The sequence below is a fragment of the Oncorhynchus masou genome, unplaced genomic scaffold (assembly GCF_036934945.1).
Source record: "Oncorhynchus masou masou isolate Uvic2021 unplaced genomic scaffold, UVic_Omas_1.1 unplaced_scaffold_674, whole genome shotgun sequence".
In the NCBI taxonomy this organism is placed as follows: Eukaryota; Metazoa; Chordata; class Actinopteri; order Salmoniformes; family Salmonidae; genus Oncorhynchus; species Oncorhynchus masou.
Window position 1 is genome coordinate 157,928 of NW_027013189.1, and position 22,073 is coordinate 180,000.

At 53.1% G+C, this 22,073-nt stretch overlaps 1 pseudogene; it reads left to right on the top strand.

Moving 5' to 3' along the window:
• The window catches only part of LOC135536874 (dachshund homolog 1-like), a 101,483-nt pseudogene that overhangs the window by 63,415 nt on the left and 15,995 nt on the right, over positions 1–22,073 (top strand).

Sequence of the window (22,073 nt, forward strand, 5' to 3'; positions counted from 1 at the left end):
CTAACATCTAACATCTCTAGTCGTCTGCTAACATCTAACATCTCTAGTCGTCTGCTAACATCTAACATCTCTAGTCGTCTGCTAACATCTAACATCTCTGTAGTAGTCTGCTAACATCTAACATCTCTAGTCGTCTGCTAACATCTAACATCTCTAGTCGTCTGCTAACATCTAACATCTCTAGTCGTCTGCTAACATCTAACATCTCTAGTCGTCTGCTAACATCTAACATCTCTAGTCGTCTGCTAACATCTAACATCTCTAGTCGTCTGCTAACATCTAACATCTCTAGTCGTCTGCTAACATCTAACATCTCTAGTCGTCTGCTAACATCTAACATCTCTAGTCGTCTGCTAACATCTAACATCTCTAGTCGTCTGCTAACATCTAACATCTCTAGTCGTCTGCTAACATCTAACATCTCTAGTCGTCTGCTAACATCTAACATCTCTAGTCGTCTGCTAACATCTAACATCTCTAGTCGTCTGCTAACATCTAACATCTCTAGTCGTCTGCTAACACAATACTAGTGGAAGGAAAAGGGTCTTGTTTTTCCCACATCGTCCAATCATTCAATTCAGTCTAATTAGTCACTTTTATTTATTTTCATTTTCCAGTGTCCAGTAAAGGTCCTAAAGCTCTTCACAGACAACTTCTCATTTGAACATCTTTAAGCTTTATATTCAAAATAATAAATGTCAGAATGTGAAGTGGAAGAGCTAATAGCCTTTATTCTCAGACACCCTCCTCTCCTCCTCCTCTTCCACCTCCTCCTCTCCTCCTCCTCTTCCACCTCCTCCTCTCCTCCTCCTTATTCTCCCCCTCCTCCTCCTCCTCTTCATCATCATCTTCCTCCTCCTCTTCCTCTTCCACCTCCTCCTCTCCTCCTCCTTATTCTCCCCCTCCTCCTCCTCCTCTTCCTCCTTCTCTTCCTTCTCCTCCTCCTCTTCCACCTCTTCCTCCTCTTCCTCTCCTCTTCACTCAGAGTATGACAGAGGGACAGCAAAATGGAACTGTGTGTCTATTTCTGGATCATCAACTAAGAGTCTTTTTAGTGATTTCACCAAGAAGACAAAAAAAGCCAAGTGCCATGGAGATTGAGTGTGATGTATTTTCTGTACTGTGATTGGCTGTTTCAAAGAGTCCATCTCAGATGTTGTTATATGACCTTCCACTCTTTGTTTAAATGTTCTTCCCCTTGTTTGTTCAAGCGTTTCATGTCCCCAGAGATGTTCGGTTTTGGGATGTTGAGCATCACAAATGTTGCTCTGGAAATCTGGTTTCACAAGTCAAACAGCATTCTGTTTGGTCTAGTGTCCTGAGTGTGACAATATAATGGTTTACACTCCACCTTCTAATGTATGCTATGCTGCCACAAAGCTGAATAGAAAACCATCTCTCTCTTTCTCGCCCCCTTTCCCTCCCTCCCCCTTTTCCTCTCTCCTTTCCCTCCCTCCCCCTTTTCCTCTCTCCTTTCCCTCCCTCCCCCTTTTCATCCCTCCTTTCCCTCCCTCCCCCTTTTCCTCTCTCCTTTCCCTCCCTCCCCCTTTTCCTCCCTCCTTTCCCTCCCTCCCCCTTTTCCTCTCTCCTTTCCCTCCCTCCCCATTTTCTTCTCTCCTTTCCCTCCCTCCCCCTTTTCCTCTCTCCTTTCCCTCCCTCCCCCTTTTCCTCTCTCCTTTCCCTCCCTCCCTCTTTTCCTCTCTCCTTTCCCTCCCTCCTCCATTTCCTCCCCCCTTTCTTTCCCCTCCTCCCTCCCTCCCTCCCTCCCTCCCTCCCTCCCTCCCTCCCTCCCTCCCTCCCTCCCTCCCTCCCTCCCTCCCTCCCTCAGGTCTGGAACACCTCCCGTTCATGATGATGTCACACCCCCTGATCCCTGTCAGTATGGCGCCTGCCTCCGTCTCCATGGCAATGAGTCAGATGAACCACCTCAACACGTTAGCCAGCATGGCCTCTGCTGCCCAGGTCCACCACTCTACCCTCTCCTCCCGCGGCCGCATGGTCACCTCCGTTATAAAGGTATGTTAGCATGGTCACCTCTGTTGTAAAGGTATGTTAGCATGGAGGTCACCTCTGTTGTAAAGGTATGTTAGCATTGAAGTCACCTCTGTTGTAAAGGTATGTTAGCATGGAGGTCACCTCTGTTACAAAGGTATGTTAGCATGGTCACCTCTGTTACAAAGGTATGTTAGCATGGAGAACACCTCTGTTGTAAAGGTATGTTAGCATGGTGGTCACCTCCGTTATAAAAGTATGTTAGCATGGAGAACACCTCTGTTGTAAATGTATGTTAGCATGGTGGTCACCTCTGTTGTAAAGGTATGTTAGCATGGTCACCTCTGTTGTAAAGGTATGTTAGCATGGAGGTCACCTCTGTTATAAAGGTATGTTAGCATGGAGGTCACCTCTGTTACAAAGGTATGTTAGCATGGTCACCTCTGTTACAAAGGTATGTTAGCATGGAGAACACCTCTGTTGTAAAGGTATGTTAGCATGGTGGTCACCTCCGTTATAAAAGTATGTTAGCATGGAGAACACCTCTGTTGTAAATGTATTTTAGCATGGTGGTCACCTCTGTTGTAAATGTATTTTAGCATGGTGGTCACCTCTGTTGTAAAGGTATGTTAGCATGGAGGTCACCTCTGTTATAAAGGTATGTTAGCATGGAGAATACCTCTGTTGTAAAGGTATGTTAGAATGGTCGCCTGTGTTATAAAGGTATGTTAGCATGGTCACCTCTGTTGTAAAGGTATGTTAGAATGGTCGCCTGTGTTATAAAGGTATGTTAGCATGGTCACCTCTGTTGTAAAGGTATGTTAGCATGGAGAACACCTCTGTTGTAAAGGTATGTTAGCATGGCGGTCCCTCCGTTATAAAGGTATGTTAGCATGGCCACCTCTGTTGTAAAGGTATGTTAGCATGGCCACTTCCGTTATAAATTTATGTTAGCATGGCGGTCACCTCCGTTATAAAGGTATGTTAGCATGGAGGTCCCTCCGTTATAAAGGTATGTTAGCATGGTCACCTCTGTTGTAAAGGTATGTTAGCATGGAGGTCACCTCTGTTGTAAAGGTATGTTAGCATGGAGGTCACCTCTGTTGTAAAGGTATGTTAGCATCACAGTCCCTCTGTTATAAAGGTATGTTAGCATGGTCACCTCCATTATAAAGGTATGTTAGCATGGAGGTCCCTCCGTTATAAAGGTATGTTAGCATGGAGGTCCCTCCGTTATAAAGGTATGTTAGCATGGCGGTCCCTCTGTTATAAAGGTATGTTAGCATGGTCACCGGTGTTATAAAGGTAGGTCAGAGCATTATGGGTACTGTAGTACATTATGCTACGGCCACCTGTTATAAAGGTATGTTAGCATGGTCACCGGTGTTATAAAGGTAGGTCAGAGCATTATGGGTACTGTAGTACATTATGCTACGGCCACCTGTTATAAAGGTATGTTAGCATGGTCACCGGTGTTATAAAGGTATGTTAGCATGGTCACCGGTGTTATAAAGGTAGGTCAGAGCATTATGGGTACTGTAGTACATTATGCTACGGCCACCTGTTATAAAGGTATGTTAGCATGGTCACCGGTGTTATAAAGGTAGGTCAGAGCATTATGGGTACTGTAGTACATTATGCTACGGCCACCTGTTATAAAGGTAGGTCAGAGCATTATGGGTACTGTAGTACATTATGCTACGGCCACCTGTTATAAAGGTAGACTGGATGGTCTCATGATATTATGCCAGAAGTTTCCAAGCCATGAGAGCATCCCATCAAACCTTTCCTGGACACTGTGATTATTATTCTAAAATATTCCTTGATGTTGACGTGTGTTTCCACTCACTATGGTGTTGTTCTTCACTCTAGGAGCGTGTTCGGGACAGTCCGTCTCCCTCTCTGGAGGACGGGAGGAGGTCTGGGAGTCACCTGTCCTCTCATCACAGCAGCAGCATCTCCAGCTCCCCAGTACACACAGAACACTCTGCAGACAGGACCCGTACGTACCCTAACCCAGCACACAGAACACTCTGCAGACAGGACCCGTACGTACCCTAACCCAGCACACAGAACACTCTGCAGACAGGACCCGTACGTACCCTAACCCAGCACACAGAACACTCTACAGACAGGACCCGTACCAACCCTAACCCAGTACACAGAACACTCTGCAGACAGGACCCGTACGTACCCTAACCCAGTACACAGAACACTCTACAGACAGGACCCGTACCCTAACCCAGCACACAGAACACTCTTCAGACAGGACCCGTACGTACCCTAACCCAGCACACAGAACACTCTACAGACAGGACCCGTACGTACCCTAACCCAGCACACAGAACACTCTACAGACAGGACCCGTACCCTAACCCAGCACACAGAACACTCTTCAGACAGGACCCGTACGTACCCTAACCCAGCACACAGAACACTCTACAGACAGGACCCGTACCCTAACCCAGTACACAGAACACTCTGCAGACAGGACCCGTACGTACCCTAACCCAGTACACAGAACACTCTACAGACAGGACCCGTGCCCTAACCCAGCACACAGAACACTCTTCAGACAGGACCCGTACGTACCCTAACCCTAACCCAGCACACAGAACACTCTACAGACAGGACCCGTACCCTAACCCAGCACACAGAACACTCTACAGACAGGACCCGTACGTACCCTAACCCAGCACACAGAACACTCTACAGACAGGACCCGTACGTACCCTAACCCTAACCCAGCACACAGAACACTCTGCAGACAGGACCCGTACGTACCCTAACCCAGCACACAGAACACTCTGCAGACAGGACCCGTACGTACCCTAACCCAGCACACAGAACACTCTACAGACAGGACCCGTACGTACCCTAACCCAGCACACAGAACACTCTACAGACAGGACCCGTACGTACCCTAACCCAGCACACAGAACACTCTACAGACAGGACCCGCGTACGTACCCTAACCCAGCACACAGAACACTCTACAGACAGGACCCATACGTACCCTAACCCAGCACACAGAACACTCTACAGACAGGACCCGTACGTACCCTAACCCAGCACACAGAACACTCTACAGACAGGACCCGTACGTACCCTAACCCAGCACACAGAACACTCTGCAGACAGGACCCGTACGTACACTAACCCAGCACACAGAACACTCTGCAGACAGGACCCGTACGTACCCTAACCCAGCACACAGAACACTCTGCAGACAGGACCCGTACGTACCCTAACCCAGCACACAGAACACTCTGCAGACAGGACCCGTACGTACACTAACCCAGCACACAGAACACTCTGCAGACAGGACCCGTACGTACCCTAACCCAGCACACAGAACACTCTACAGACAGGACCCGTACGTACCCTAACCCAGCACACAGAACACTCTGCAGACAGGACCCGTACCCTAACCCAGCACACAGAACACTCTACAGACAGGACCCGTACGTACCCTAACCCAGCACACAGAACACTCTACAGACAGGACCCGTACGTGCCCTAACCCAGCACACAGAACACTCTACAGACAGGACCCGTACGTACCCTAACCCAGCACACAGAACACTCTACAGACAGGACCGTACGTACCCTAACCCAGCACACAGAACACTCTACAGACAGGACCCGTACCCTAACCCAGCACACAGAACACTCTGCAGACAGGACCCGTACGTACCCTAACCCAGCACACAGAACACTCTACAGACAGGACCCGTACCCTAACCCAGCACACAGAACACTCTGCAGACAGGACCCGTACCCAACCCAGCACACAGAACACTCTGCAGACAGGACCCGTACCCGTACCCTAACCCAGCACACAGAACACTCTACAGACAGGACCCGTACCCTAACCCAGCACACAGAACACTCTACAGACAGGACCCGTACGTACCCTAACCCAGCACACAGAACACTCTGCAGACAGGACCCGTACCCTAACCCAGCACACAGAACACTCTACAGACAGGACCCGTACGTACCCTAACCCAGCACACAGAACACTCTACAGACAGGACCCGTACGTACCCTAACCCAGCACACAGAACACTCTGCAGACAGGACCCGTACGTACCCTAACCCAGCACACAGAACACTCTACAGACAGGACCCGTACCCTAACCCAGCACACAGAACACTCTACAGACAGGACCCGTACGTACTCCCTAACCCAGCACACAGAACACTCTATAGACAGGACCCGTACACTAACCCAGCACACAGAACACTCTGCAGACAGGACCCGTACGTACCCTAACCCTAACCCAGCACACAGAACACTCTACAGACAGGACCCCGTGAGACGTACCCGCACCCTAACCCAGCACACAGAACACTCTACAGACAGGACCCGTACGCACCCTAACCCTAACCCAGCACACAGAACACTCTGCAGACAGGACCCGTACGTACTCTAACCCAGCACACAGAACACTCTACAGACAGGACCCGTACGTACCCTAACCCAGCACACAGAACACTCTGCAGACAGGACCCGTACCCTAACCCAGCACACAGAACACTCTGCAGACAGGATCCGTACGTACCCTAACCCAGCACACAGAACACTCTACAGACAGGACCCGTACCCTAACCCAGCACACAGAACACTCTGCAGACAGGACCCGTACACTAACCCAGCACACAGAACACTCTACAGACAGGACCCGTACGTATCCGTACCCTAACCCAGCACACAGAACACTCTACAGACAGGACCCGTACCCTAACCCAGCACACAGAACACTCTGCAGACAGGACCCGTACGTACCCTAACCCAGCACACAGAACACTCTACAGACAGGACCCGTACCCTAACCCAGCACACAGAACACTCTACAGACAGGACCCGTACGTACCCTAACCCAGCACACAGAACACTCTACAGACAGGACCCGTACCCTAACCCAGCACACAGAACACTCTGCAGACAGGACCCGTACGTACCCTAACCCAGCACACAGAACACTCTACAGACAGGACCGTACCCTAACCCTAACCCAGCACACAGAACACTCTACAGACAGGACCCGTACGTACCCTAACCCAGCACACAGAACACTCTGCAGACAGGAGCCGTACGTACCCTAACCCAGCACACAGAACACTCTACAGACAGGACCCGTACGTACCCTAACCCAGCACACAGAACACTCTACAGACAGGACCCATACGTACCCTAACCCAGCACACAGAACACTCTACAGACAGGACCCGTACGTACCCTAACCCAGCACACAGAACACTCTACAGACAGGACCCATACGTACCCTAACCCAGCACACAGAACACTCTGCAGACAGGACCCGTACGTACCCTAACCCAGCACACAGAACACTCTACAGACAGGACCCATACGTACCCCTAACCCAGCACACAGAACACTCTACAGACAGGACCCGTACGTACCCTAACCCAGCACACAGAACACTCTACAGACAGGACCCATACGTACCCTAACCCAGCACACAGAACACTCTACAGACAGGACCCGTACGTACCCTAACCCAGCACACAGAACACTCTGCAGACAGGACCCGTACGTACCCTAACCCAGCACACAGAACACTCTACAGACAGGACCCGTACGTACCCTAACCCAGCACACAGAACACTCTACAGACAGGACCCGTACGTACCCTAACCCAGCACACAGAACACTCTGCAGACAGGACCCGTACGTACCCTAACCCAGCACACAGAACACTCTACAGACAGGACCCGTACCCGTACCCTAACCCAGCACACAGAACACTCTACAGACAGGACCGTACCCTAACCCTAACCCAGCACACAGAACACTCTACAGACAGGACCCGTACGTACCCTAACCCAGCACACAGAACACTCTACAGACAGGACCCGTACCCTAACCCAGCACACAGAACACTCTACAGACAGGACCCGTACCCGTACCCTAACCCAGCACACAGAACACTCTACAGACAGGACCCGTACGTACCCTAACCCAGCACACAGAACACTCTACTGACAGGACCCGTACGTACCCTAACACTAACCCAGCACACAGAACACTCTACAGACAGGACCCGTACGTACCCTAACCCAGCACACAGAACACTCTACAGACAGGACCCGTACGTACCCTAACCCAGCACACAGAACACTCTGTAGACAGGACCCGTACGTACCCTAACCCAGCACACAGAACACTCTACAGACAGGACCCGTACGTACCCTAACCCTAACCCAGCACACAGAACACTCTGCAGACAGGACCCGTACGTACCCTAACCCAGCACACAGAACACTCTACAGACAGGACCGTACCCTAACCCTAACCCAGCACACAGAACACTCTACAGACAGGACCCGTACGTACCCTAACCCAGCACACAGAACACTCTGCAGACAGGAGCCGTACGTACCCTAACCCAGCACACAGAACACTCTACAGACAGGACCCGTACGTACCCTAACCCAGCACACAGAACACTCTACAGACAGGACCCGTACGTACCCTAACCCAGCACACAGAACACTCTACAGACAGGACCCGTACGTACCCTAACCCAGCACACAGAACACTCTACAGACAGGACCCATACGTACCCTAACCCAGCACACAGAACACTCTGCAGACAGGACCCGTACGTACCCTAACCCAGCACACAGAACACTCTACAGACAGGACCCATACGTACCCTAACCCAGCACACAGAACACTCTACATACAGGACCCGTACGTACCCTAACCCAGCACACAGAACACTCTGCAGACAGGACCCGTACGTACCCTAACCCAGCACACAGAACACTCTACAGACAGGACCCGTACGTACCCTAACCCAGCACACAGAACACTCTACAGACAGGACCCGTACGTACCCTAACCCAGCACACAGAACACTCTGCAGACAGGACCCGTACCCTAACCCAGCACACAGAACACTCTACAGACAGGACCCGTACCCGTACCCTAACCCAGCACACAGAACACTCTACAGACAGGACCGTACCCTAACCCTAACCCAGCACACAGAACACTCTACAGACAGGACCCGTACGTACCCTAACCCAGCACACAGAACACTCTACAGACAGGACCCGTACCCTAACCCAGCACACAGAACACTCTACAGACAGGACCCGTACCCGTACCCTAACCCAGCACACAGAACACTCTACAGACAGGACCCGTACGTACCCTAACCCAGCACACAGAACACTCTACTGACAGGACCCGTACGTACCCTAACACTAACCCAGCACACAGAACACTCTACAGACAGGACCCGTACGTACCCTAACCCAGCACACAGAACACTCTACAGACAGGACCCGTACGTACCCTAACCCAGCACACAGAACACTCTGTAGACAGGACCCGTACGTACCCTAACCCAGCACACAGAACACTCTACAGACAGGACCCGTACCCTAACCCTAACCCAGCACACAGAACACTCTACAGACAGGACCCGTACGTACCCTAACCCTAACCCAGCACACAGAACACTCTGCAGACAGGACCCGTACGTACCCTAACCCAGCACACAGAACACTCTACAGACAGGACCCGTACGTACCCTAACCCAGCACACAGAACACTCTGCAGACAGGACCCGTACCCTAACCCAGCACACAGAACACTCTGCAGACAGGACCCGTACGTACCCTAACCCAGCACACAGAACACTCTACAGACAGGACCATTACCCTAACCCAGCACACAGAACACTCTGCAGACAGGACCCGTACCCCTAACCCAGCACACAGAACACTCTACAGACAGGACCCGTACGTACCCTAACCCTAACCCAGCACACAGAACACTCTACAGACAGGACCCGTACCCTAACCCAGCACACATAACACTCTGCAGACAGGACCCGTACGTACCCTAACCCAGCACACAGAACACTCTACAGACAGGACCCGTACCCTAACCCAGCACACAGAACACTCTACAGACAGGACCCGTACCCTAACCCAGCACACAGAACACTCTACAGACAGGACCCGTACCCTAACCCAGCACACAGAACACTCTGCAGACAGGACCGTACCCTAACCCTAACCCAGCACACAGAACACTCTACAGACAGGACCCGTACGTACCCTAACCCAGCACACAGAACACTCTGCAGACAGGAGCCGTACGTACCCTAACCCAGCACACAGAACACTCTACAGACAGGACCCGTACGTACCCTAACCCAGCACACAGAACACTCTACAGACAGGACCCATACGTACCCTAACCCAGCACACAGAACACTCTACAGACAGGACCCACGTACCCTAACCCAGCACACAGAACACTCTACAGACAGGACCCATACGTACCCTAACCCAGCACACAGAACACTCTGCAGACAGGACCCGTACGCAACCCTAACCCAGCACACAGAACACTCTACAGACAGGACCCATACGTACCCTAACCCAGCACACAGAACACTCTACAGACAGGACCCGTACGTACCCTAACCCAGCACACAGAACACTCTACAGACAGGACCCATACGTACCCTAACCCAGCACACAGAACACTCTACAGACAGGACCCGTACGTACCCTAACCCAGCACACAGAACACTCTGCAGACAGGACCCGTACGTACCCTAACCCAGCACACAGAACACTCTACAGACAGGACCCGTACGTACCCTAACCCAGCACACAGAACACTCTACAGACAGGACCCGTACGTACCCTAACCCAGCACACAGAACACTCTGCAGACAGGACCCGTACGTACCCTAACCCAGCACACAGAACACTCTACAGACAGGACCCGTACCCGTACCCTAACCCAGCACACAGAACACTCTACAGACAGGACCGTACCCTAACCCTAACCCAGCACACAGAACACTCTACAGACAGGACCCGTACGTACCCTAACCCAGCACACAGAACACTCTACAGACAGGACCCGTACCCTAACCCAGCACACAGAACACTCTACAGACAGGACCCGTACCCGTACCCTAACCCAGCACACAGAACACTCTACAGACAGGACCCGTACGTACCCTAACCCAGCACACAGAACACTCTACTGACAGGACCCGTACGTACCCTAACACTAACCCAGCACACAGAACACTCTACAGACAGGACCCGTACGTACCCTAACCCAGCACACAGAACACTCTACAGACAGGACCCGTACGTACCCTAACCCAGCACACAGAACACTCTGTAGACAGGACCCATACGTACCCTAACCCAGCACACAGAACACTCTACAGACAGGACCCGTACGTACCCTAACCCAGCACACAGAACACTCTGCAGACAGGACCCGTACGTACCCTAACCCAGCACACAGAACACTCTACAGACAGGACCCGTACGTACCCTAACCCAGCACACAGAACACTCTACAGACAGGACCCGTACGTACCCTAACCCAGCACACAGAACACTCTGCAGACAGGACCCGTACGTACCCTAACCCAGCACACAGAACACTCTACAGACAGGACCCGTACCCGTACCCTAACCCAGCACACAGAACACTCTACAGACAGGACCGTACCCTAACCCTAACCCAGCACACAGAACACTCTACAGACAGGACCCGTACGTACCCTAACCCAGCACACAGAACACTCTACAGACAGGACCCGTACCCTAACCCAGCACACAGAACACTCTACAGACAGGACCCGTACCCGTACCCTAACCCAGCACACAGAACACTCTACAGACAGGACCCGTACGTACCCTAACCCAGCACACAGAACACTCTACTGACAGGACCCGTACGTACCCTAACACTAACCCAGCACACAGAACACTCTACAGACAGGACCCGTACGTACCCTAACCCAGCACACAGAACACTCTACAGACAGGACCCGTACGTACCCTAACCCAGCACACAGAACACTCTGTAGACAGGACCCGTACGTACCCTAACCCAGCACACAGAACACTCTACAGACAGGACCCGTACGTACCCTAACCCTAACCCAGCACACAGAACACTCTGCAGACAGGACCCGTACGTACCCTAACCCAGCACACAGAACACTCTACAGACAGGACCGTACCCTAACCCTAACCCAGCACACAGAACACTCTACAGACAGGACCCGTACGTACCCTAACCCAGCACACAGAACACTCTGCAGACAGGAGCCGTACGTACCCTAACCCAGCACACAGAACACTCTACAGACAGGACCCGTACGTACCCTAACCCAGCACACAGAACACTCTACAGACAGGACCCATACGTACCCTAACCCAGCACACAGAACACTCTACAGACAGGACCCATACGTACCCTAACCCAGCACACAGAACACTCTACAGACAGGACCCATACGTACCCTAACCCAGCACACAGAACACTCTGCAGACAGGACCCGTACGTACCCTAACCCAGCACACAGAACACTCTACAGACAGGACCCATACGTACCCTAACCCAGCACACAGAACACTCTACATACAGGACCCGTACGTACCCTAACCCAGCACACAGAACACTCTGCAGACAGGACCCGTACGTACCCTAACCCAGCACACAGAACACTCTACAGACAGGACCCGTACGTACCCTAACCCAGCACACAGAACACTCTACAGACAGGACCCGTACGTACCCTAACCCAGCACACAGAACACTCTGCAGACAGGACCCGTACCCTAACCCAGCACACAGAACACTCTACAGACAGGACCCGTACCCGTACCCTAACCCAGCACACAGAACACTCTACAGACAGGACCGTACCTAACCCTAACCCAGCACACAGAACACTCTACAGACAGGACCCGTACGTACCCTAACCCAGCACACAGAACACTCTACAGACAGGACCCGTACCCTAACCCAGCACACAGAACACTCTACAGACAGGACCCGTACCCGTACCCTAACCCAGCACACAGAACACTCTACAGACAGGACCCGTACGTACCCTAACCCAGCACACAGAACACTCTACTGACAGGACCCGTACGTACCCTAACACTAACCCAGCACACAGAACACTCTACAGAGAGGACCCGTACGTACCCTAACCCAGCACACAGAACACTCTACAGACAGGACCCGTACGTACCCTAACCCAGCACACAGAACACTCTGCAGACAGGACCCGTACGTACCCTAACCCAGCACACAGAACACTCTACAGACAGGACCCGTACGTACCCGTACCCTAACCCAGCACACAGAACACTCTACAGTCAGGACCCGTACGTACCCTAACCCTAACCCAGCACACAGAACACTCTACAGACAGGACCCGTACGTACCCTAACCCAGCACACAGAACACTCTACAGACAGGACCCGTACGTACCCTAACCCAGCACACAGAACACTCTACAGACAGGACCCGTACGTACACTAACCCAGCACACAGAACACTCTACAGACAGGACCCGTACGTACACTAACCCAGCACACAGAACACTCTACAGACAGGACCCGTACGTACCCTAACCCAGCACACAGAACACTCTACAGACAGGACCCGTACGTACCCTAACCCAGCACACAGAACACTCTACAGACAGGACCCGTACGTACCCTAACCCAGCACACAGAACACTCTACAGACAGGACCCGTACGTACCCTAACCCAGCACACAGAACACTCTACAGACAGGACCCGTACGTACCCTAACCCAGCACACAGAACACTCTACAGACAGGACCCGTACGTACCCTAACCCAGCACACAGAACACTCTACAGACAGGACCCGTACCCTAACCCAGCACACAGAACACTCTACAGACAGGACCCGTATGTACCCTAACCCAGCACACAGAACACTCTACAGACAGGACCCGTATGTACCCTAACCCAGCACACAGAACACTCTGCAGACAGGACCCGTACGTACCCTAACCCTAACCCAGCACACAGAACACTCTACAGACAGGACCCGTACCCTAACCCAGCACACAGAACACTCTACAGACAGGACCCGTACGTACACTAACCCAGCACACAGAACACTCTGCAGACAGGACCCGTACCCTAACCCAGCACACAGAACACTCTACAGACAGGACCCGTACGTACCCTAACCCTAACCCAGCACACAGAACACTCTACAGACAGGACCCGTATGTACCCCTAACCCAGCACACAGAACACTCTACAGACAGGACCGTACACTAACCCAGCACACAGAACACTCTACAGACAGGACCGTACACTAACACTAACCCAACACAGTACTCTCATCTTCACTGTCTCTCCAGCTTCGTCTGGAACCAGATTATGAGTCCAGTCAGGGAAAGCAAAAGTATCTTTGCTCTGTCAATGTCATTAAAGATCCACTTTAATGTCAGGTATGACATCAGGCTAGCCACTATGTGTTGTAATGTTTTTAAAACGTTATAAACTGCCTTCATTATACTGGACCCCAGGAAGAGTAGCTTCAGAGTAGAGTAGTAATGGGGATCCATGATAAATACAAACACGTTCACCTCCTCTGTAAAGTGATACTGTGTGTTCCAGACGTGCAGCAGAACGGCCTGTCCTCCAGCCATGCTCTGTTGGGTCTATCTCCCAGTGCTGTGCCTGGTCCTAAAGAAGGAGATGTGGCCACCCTGGACTCTGGCCACGAAGCTAAGAGGAACCATGTTGAGAGAGGTGGGGTCCCTCCTAAGAGGAACCATGTTGAGAGAGGTAGGGTCCCTCCTAAGAGGAACCATGTTGAGAGAGGTAGGGTCCCTCCTAAGAGGAACCATGTTGAGAGAGGTGGGGTCCCTCCTAAGAGGAACCATGTTGAGAGAGGGTCCCTCCTAAGTGGAACCATGTTGAGAGAGGTGGGGTCCCTCCTAAGAGGAACCATGTTGAGAGAGGTAGGGTCCCTCCTAAGAGGAACCATGTTGAGAGAGGTGGGGTCCCTCCTAAGAGGAACCATGTTGAGAGAGGTGGGGTCCCTCCTAAGAGGAACCATGTTGAGAGAGGTGGGGTCCTTCTAAGAGGAACCATGTTGAGAGAGGTGGGGTCCCTCCTAAGAGGAACCATGTTGAGAGAGGTGGGGTCCATCCTAAGAGGAACCATGTTGAGAGAGGTGGGGTCCCTCCTAAGAGGAACCATGTTGAGAGAGGTGGGGTCCCTCCCTAAGAGGAACCATGTTGAGAGAGGTGGGGTCCCTCCTAAGAGGAACCATGTTGAGAGAGGTGGGGTCCCTCCTAAGAGGAACCATGTTGAGAGAGGTGGGGTCCTCCTAAGAGGAACCATGTTGAGAGAGGTAGGGACCTCCTAAGAGGAACCATGTTGAGAGAGGTGGGGTCCTCCTAAGAGGAACCATGTTGAGAGAGGTAGAGTCCCTCCTAAGAGGAACCATGTTGAGAGAGGTGGGGTCCTCTAAGAGGAACCATGTTGAGAGAGGTGGGGTCCCTCCTAAGAGGAACCATGTTGAGAGAGGTGGGGTCATCCTAAGAGGAACCATGTTGAGAGAGGTAGAGTCCCTCCTAAGAGGAACCATGTTGAGAGAGGTGGGGTCCCTCCTAAGAGGAACCATGTTGAGAGAGGTAGGGTCCATCCTAAGAGGAACCATGTTGAGAGAGGTGGGGTCCCTCCTAAGAGGAACCATGTTGAGAGAGGTAGGGTCCCTCCTAAGAGGAACCATGTTGAGAGAGGTAGGGACCTCCTAAGAGGAACCATGTTGAGAGAGGTGGGGTCCCTCCTAAGAGGAACCATGTTGAGAGAGGTGGGGTCCATCCTAAGAGGAACCATGTTGAGAGAGGTAGGGACCTCCTAAGATGAACCATGTTGAGAGAGGTAGGGTCCATCCTAAGAGGAACCATGTTGAGAGAGGTAGGGTCCTCCTCAGAGGAACCATGTTGAGAGAGGTTGGGTCCCTCCTAAGAGGAACCATGTTGAGAGAGGTAGGGTCCTCCTCAGAGGAACCATGTTGAGAGAGGTGGGGTCCCTCCTAAGAGGAACCATGTTGAGAGAGGTAGGGTCCTCCTCAGAGGAACCATGTTGAGAGAGGTGGGGTCTTCTTCTCTTTCACTTGTTCTTGATTGTTCTCTCTCTCACTCTGTCTGTCTGACAGGACCAGTCTGTCTGTCTTTCTCTCTGTCTGTCTGTCTCTCTCTCTCTCTCTCTCTCTCTCTCTCACTCTGTCTGTCTGTCTGACAGGACCAGTCTGTCTGTCTTTCTCTCTGTCTGTCTGTCTCTCTCTCTCTCACTCTGTCTGAATGTGAAGACAATTACAGGAAATGGTTGGTAGTTGATTCCCGTGAAGGTGAGGACAGCGATTGAGGTCCTAATGCACCAATCAGGATTCATTGTCTGTCCCTACTATTCTCTCTCTCTCTCTCTCTCTCTCTCTCTCTCTCTCTCTCTCTCTCTCTCTCTCTCTCTCTCTCTCTCTCTCATCCCATTTCTCTCTCTCTCTCTCTCTCTCTCTCTCATCCCATTTCTCTCTCTCTCTCTTTCTCTCTCTCTCTCTCCCTCTCTCTCTCTTCTTCTCTCTCTTACCTCTCTCTACCCCTCTCTCTTCTCTCTCTCTTCTTCTCTCGCTCTCTTCTTCTCTCTCTTCCCTCTCTCTCCCCGTCTCTCTTCTCTCTCTCTTCTTCTCTCGCTCTCTTCTCTCTCTCTTCTTCTTCTGTCTCTCTCTTCTTCTTCTTCTCTCTCTCTCTTCCCTCACTCTTCTGTCTCTCTTCCCTCTCTCTTCTGTCTCTCTCTCCTCTCTCTCTTCCCCCTCTCTCTTCTTCTTCTCTCTTCTTTCTCTCTCTCTCTCTCTCTCTCTCTCCCTCTCGCCCTCTTCTTCTTCAATCTCTCCTCTCCCTTTCTCTCTCCTCCCTCTTCTCTCCTCTTCCTCTCTCCTCCCTCTCTCTCTCCCTCTCTCTCCCCCTCTCTCTCCCTCTCTCTCTCCCCTCACTCTCCCTTTCTCTCCCTCTCTCTCCTCTCTCTCCCTCTCTCTCTCTCGGTGGTCTTCGTGGGAAGCAGAGATGAAGTGAAGACAAATAATTCTATGGAATAATCCATTACAGAGGGAGAGAGGAGCGGAAGACGAGGCAGCAGGGCTAAATTAGTTAGCGATTTGCAGAGCATGAATTAATGAACAAGGCCCTCTCGCCACGGCTCCTCTCACAGCCAGCTGATTTCCATAATGACCACCTCCCAAGCTCTGAGGCCGCCGTTTGCGTCAGTTGTGGGGTTTTTCAGTTATGAAGGTTTACATTAGCTTAATGAGGACTGTTCAAGGGCAAAACAGTCAGCACAATTTACAGAGAGACAGAAGAGAGACAGAAGAGAGACGGGGAGGGAGGAGAGAGGGAGAAGAGAGACGGAAGAGAGAGAGGGAGAAGAGAGACGGAAGGGAGAGAGGGAGAAGAGAGAGGGAGAAGGGAGAGGGAGAAGAGAGGGGGAGAAGAGAGAGGGAAGGGAGAGAGGGAGGAGAGAGGAGAAGAGAGAGGGAAGGGAGAGGGAGAAGAGAGACAGAAGAGAGAAGGAGAAGAGAGAGGGAAGAGAGAGGGAAGGAGGGGGAAGAGAGAGGGAAGAGAGAGGGAAGGGAGAGGGAGAAGAGAGACAGAAGAGAGAGGGAGAAGAGAGAGGGAGAAGAGAGAGGGAAGAGAGAGGGAGAAGAGAGAGGGAAGAGAGAGGGAGAAGAGAGAGGGAAGGGAGAGGGAGAAGAGAGACGGAAGAGAGAGGGAGAGAGAGAGAGGGAGAAGAGAGACAGAGGAGAGAGGGAGAAAGAGAGAAGAGGAGAAGAGAGACAGAAGAGAGAGGGAGAAGAGAGACAGAAGAGAGAGGGAAGGGAGAGGGAGAAGAGAGGGGAAGAGAGAGGGAAGAGAGAGGGAGAAGAGAGAGGGAGAAGAGAGACAGAAGAGAGAGGGAGAAGAGAGACAGAAGAGAGAGGGAAGGGAGAGGGAGAAGAGAGACGGAAGAGAGAGGGAAGAGAGAGGGAGAAGAGAGAGGGAGAAGAGAGACAGAAGAGAGAGGGAGAAGAGAGACGGAAGAGAGAGGGAGAAGAGAGAGGGAGAAGAGAGACGTGAAGGGAGACGGAAGAGAGAGGGAGAAGAGAGAGGGAAGGGAAAGGGAGAAGAGAGACGGAAGAGAGAGGGAGAAGAGAGAGGGAAGGGAGACGGAAGAGAGAGGGAGAAGAGAGAGAGAAGAAGAAGAAGAGAGAGAGAAGAGAGAGGGAAGAGAGAGAAGAGAGAGGGGTAGAGAGAGAAGAAGAGAGAGAGAAGAAGAAGAAGAGAGAGAAGAAGAGAGAGGGAAGAGAGAAGAAGAGAAGAAGAGAGAGAGAAGAGAGAGGGGGTAGAGAGAGGGAAGAGAGAGAAGAGAGAGGGAAGAGAGAGACAGAAGAGAGGGGGGTAGAGAGAGGGAAGAGAGAGAAGAGAGAGGGGTAGAGAGAGAAGAAAGAGGGGTAGAGAGGGAAGAGAGAGAAGAGAGGGGGTAGAGAGAGAGAAGAGAGAGGGGTAGAGAGAGAGAAGAGAGAGAAGAAAGAGGGGTAGAGAGAGGGAAGAGAGAGAAGAGAGAGGGGTAGAGAGAGAGAAGAGAGAGGGGTAGAGAGAGAGAAGAGAGAGGGGTAGAGAGAGAGAAGAGAGAGGGGTAGAGAGAGAGAAGAGAGAGGGGTAGAGAGAGAGAAGAGAGAGGGGTAGAGAGAGAGAAGAGAGAGAAGAGAGAGAGAGAAGAAGAGAGTACAGTCACTACATTACATACTAGGACATTGAAATGAAACACACTTCACAGGTTTTTGTTTGGCAGGATGAAAGAGAAGCGCGTTGCCAGATATGTAATTAAACCAATAAGATTTAACCAGTGAGAGACGTGTACGGTCATAAAGACAGTGATGATTATATGAAACAGGATGCATTAGTTTAATAAGACAAGAGGTCCATAATGGTGGAACTGAACTAGTGGGACGACTCAATAGATGAGAGGCTCACTGGAACTGTTTAGATGAGGCACGTGTTTCATTTAATCAATTGGTTTGTTCTATAGACAAATGAAAACCCATGCCAGGAGAGAGGAGAGGAGGAGAGGGAGGAGGAGAGGGGAGAGGAGAGAGGGAGAGAGGAGGGGGAAGGAAGAGAGGAGAGGAGGAGAGGAGTGGGGAGAGGAGGAGAGGGGGGAGGGAGAGGGAGAGGAGAGGAGAGGAGGAGGGGAAGGAGAGGAGGGAGAGAGGGGAGAGGAAGGGGAGGGAGAGAGGGAGAGGGGAGGGGAGGAGGGGGAGGAGGGGGAGGAGGAGAGGAGGGAGAGGGGGAGGAGGAGAGGAGAGGGGGAGGGGGGAGGAGAGGGGGAGAGGAGGGAGAGAGGGGAGAGGAGAGGGGGAGGGGGAGGGGAGGGGAGGAGAGGGGAGGAGGGAGGGAGGGAGGAGGAGGAGAGGAGGAGAGGAGAGAGGAGAGGAGGAGAGGGAGAGGGAGGGAAGGGAGGAGGAGAGGGAGAGGAGAGGAGAGGAGAGGGGAGGAGAGGGGGAGAGGGAGGGAGGGAGAGAGGAAGGGAGAAGAGGAGGAGAGGGGAGGGGAGGGAGAGGGAGAGAGGAGGGAAGGAGGAGGAGAGGAGAGGGGAGAGGGGAGGGAGAGGAGAGGGATGGAGGGGAGGAGGATGGAGGAGAGAGGGATGGAAGAGGAGGAGAGGATGGAGGGAGAAGGGAGAGGAGGAGGGAGAGGAAGAGGGAGGAGAGAGAGGGATGGAAGGGAGGAGAGGGGGAGAGGGAGAGGAGGAGAGGGGGAGAGGGAGAGGAGAGAGGGAGGAGAGGAGAGGGGAGAGGAGAGGGGATGGGAGGAGAGGGGAGAGGGGGAGAGGAGGGATGGGAAGGGGGAGAGGGGAGAGGAGAGAGGATGGGAGGAGGAGGGGAGAGGAGAGAGGGAAGGAAGAGGAGGAGAGGGGAGAGGAGAAAGGGATGGAAGAGGAGGAGGGGAGAGGGATGGAAGAGGAGGGGAGAGGAGGGGGAGGAAGATGGAGGAGAGGAGGAGGGATGGAGAGGAGAGAGAGGGAAGGAAGAGGAGGAGAGGAGTGGAGAGGGAGAGGAGAGAGGGATGGAAGAGGAGGAGAGAGGGAGAGGGATGGAAGAGGAGGAGAGGGAGAGGAGAGAGGGATGGAAGAGGAGGAGAGGGAGAGGAGGAGAGGAGGGAAGGAAGAGGGAGGGAGAGGAGTGGGGAGGGAGAGGAGGAGAGAGGGATGGAAGAGGAGGGAGAGGGAGAGGAGAGAGGGATGGAAGAGGAGGAGAGGGAGAGAGGAGAGAGGGAAGGAAGAGGAGAGAGGGAGAGGGAGGGAGGAGGGATGGGAGGAGGAGAGGAGAGAGGGATGGAAGAGGAGGAGAGGAGAGAGGGAAGGAAGAGGAGGAGAGGAGGGATGGAGGAGGGAGGGAGGAGAGAGGGATGGAAGAGGAGAGAGAGGGGAGAGATGAGAGGAGGGATGGAGGGAGAGGAGGAAGGAGGAGAGGGAAGGAAGAGGAGGAGAGGAGAGAGGGAAGGGAGAGAGGAGAGGAGAGAGGGATGGAAGAGGAGGAGAGGAGAGAGGGAAGGAAGAGGAGGAGGGGGAGAGGAGAGAGGGAAGGAAGAGGAGGGAGAGGAGAGGAGGGAAGGGAGAGGGAGGAGAGGGAGAGGAGAGAGGGATGGAAGAGGAGGAGAGGGAGAGGAGAAGAGGAGGGAAGGAAGAGGGAGGAGAGGGGGAGAGGAGAGAGGGAGAGGGAGAGGAGGAGGAGAGGGGGGAGGAGGAGAGGGGGAGGAAGAGGGAGGAGAGGGGGAGGGAGGAGAGGAGAGAGGGGAAGGAGTGGGGGAGGAGGAGGGAGAGGGGAGAGGGGGAGAGGAGAGAGGGAGAGGGAGAGAGGGAGAGGGAGAGGGGAGGGAGGGGAGAGGGAGAGGGGGGAGAGGGGAGGGAGGGATGGGAGGAGGAGAGGAGAGAGGGATGGAAGAGGAGGAGAGGAGGGATGGAGAGGAGGAGAGGGAGAGAGGGGATGGAAGAGGAGGAGAGGAGGAGAGGGAGAGGGATGGAAGAGGAGGAGGGGAGAGGAGAGACGGATGGAAGAGGAGGAGAGGGGAGAGGGATGGAAGAGGAGGGAGATGGGAGAGGAGAGAGGGATGGAGGGATGGAAGAGGAGGAGAGGGGAGAGGAGAGAGGAGATAGGGATGGAAGAGGAGGGAGAGGGAGAGGGATGGAAGAGGAGGGGAGAGGGATGGGAGGAGGAGAGAGGGAAGGAAGATGAGAGAGGAGAGGAGAGAGGGATGGGGGATGGAAGAGGAGGAGAGGAGAGAGGGATGGAAGAGGAGGAGAGGGGAGAGGGAAGGAAGAGGAGGAGAGGGGAGAGGAGAGAGGGATGGAAGAGGAGGAGAGGGGAGAGTGATGGAAGAGGAGGAGAGGAGAGAGGGATGGAAGAGGAGGAGAGGAGAGAGGGAAGGGGGGATGGAAGAGGAGGAGAGGGGAGAGGAGAGAGGGAAGGAGGGATGGAAGAGGAGGAGAGGAGAGAGGGATGGAAGAGGAGGAGAGGAGAGAGGGAAGGAGGGATGGAAGAGAAGGAGAGGGGGAGAGGGATGGAAGAGGAGGAGAGGAGGAGAGGGAAGGGGGGATGGAAGAGGAGGAGAGGAGAGAGGGAAGGGGGATGGAAGAGGAGAGAGAGGAGAGAGGGAAGGTGGATGGAAGAGGAGGAGAGTGGAGAGGAGAGAGGGATGGAAGAGGAGGAGAGGAGAGAGGGAAGGGGGATGGAAGAGGAGGAGAGGAGAGAGGGGAAGGAGGGATGGAAGAGGAGGAGAGTGGAGAGGAGAGAGGGATGGAAGAGGAGGAGAGGAGAGAGGGAAGGAGGGATGGAAGAGGAGGAGAGGGGAGAGGGATGGAAGATGGAGGGAGAGGAGAGAGGGAAGGGGGATGGAAGAGGAGGAGAGGAGAGAGGGAAGGGTGGGATGGAAGAGGAGGAGAGGGAAGGGGGATGGAAGAGGAGAGAGGGAAGGGGGATGGAAGAGGAGGAGAGGAGAGAGGGATGGAAGAGGAGGAGAGGAGAGAGGAGAGAGGGATGGAAGAGGAGGAGAGGAGAGAGGGAAGGGGGTATGGAAGAGGAGAGAGGGAAGGAGGGATGGAAGAGGAGGAGAGGAGAGAGGGAAGGAAGAGGAGGAGAGGGGAGAGGAGAGAGGGATGGAAGAGGAGGAGAGGAGA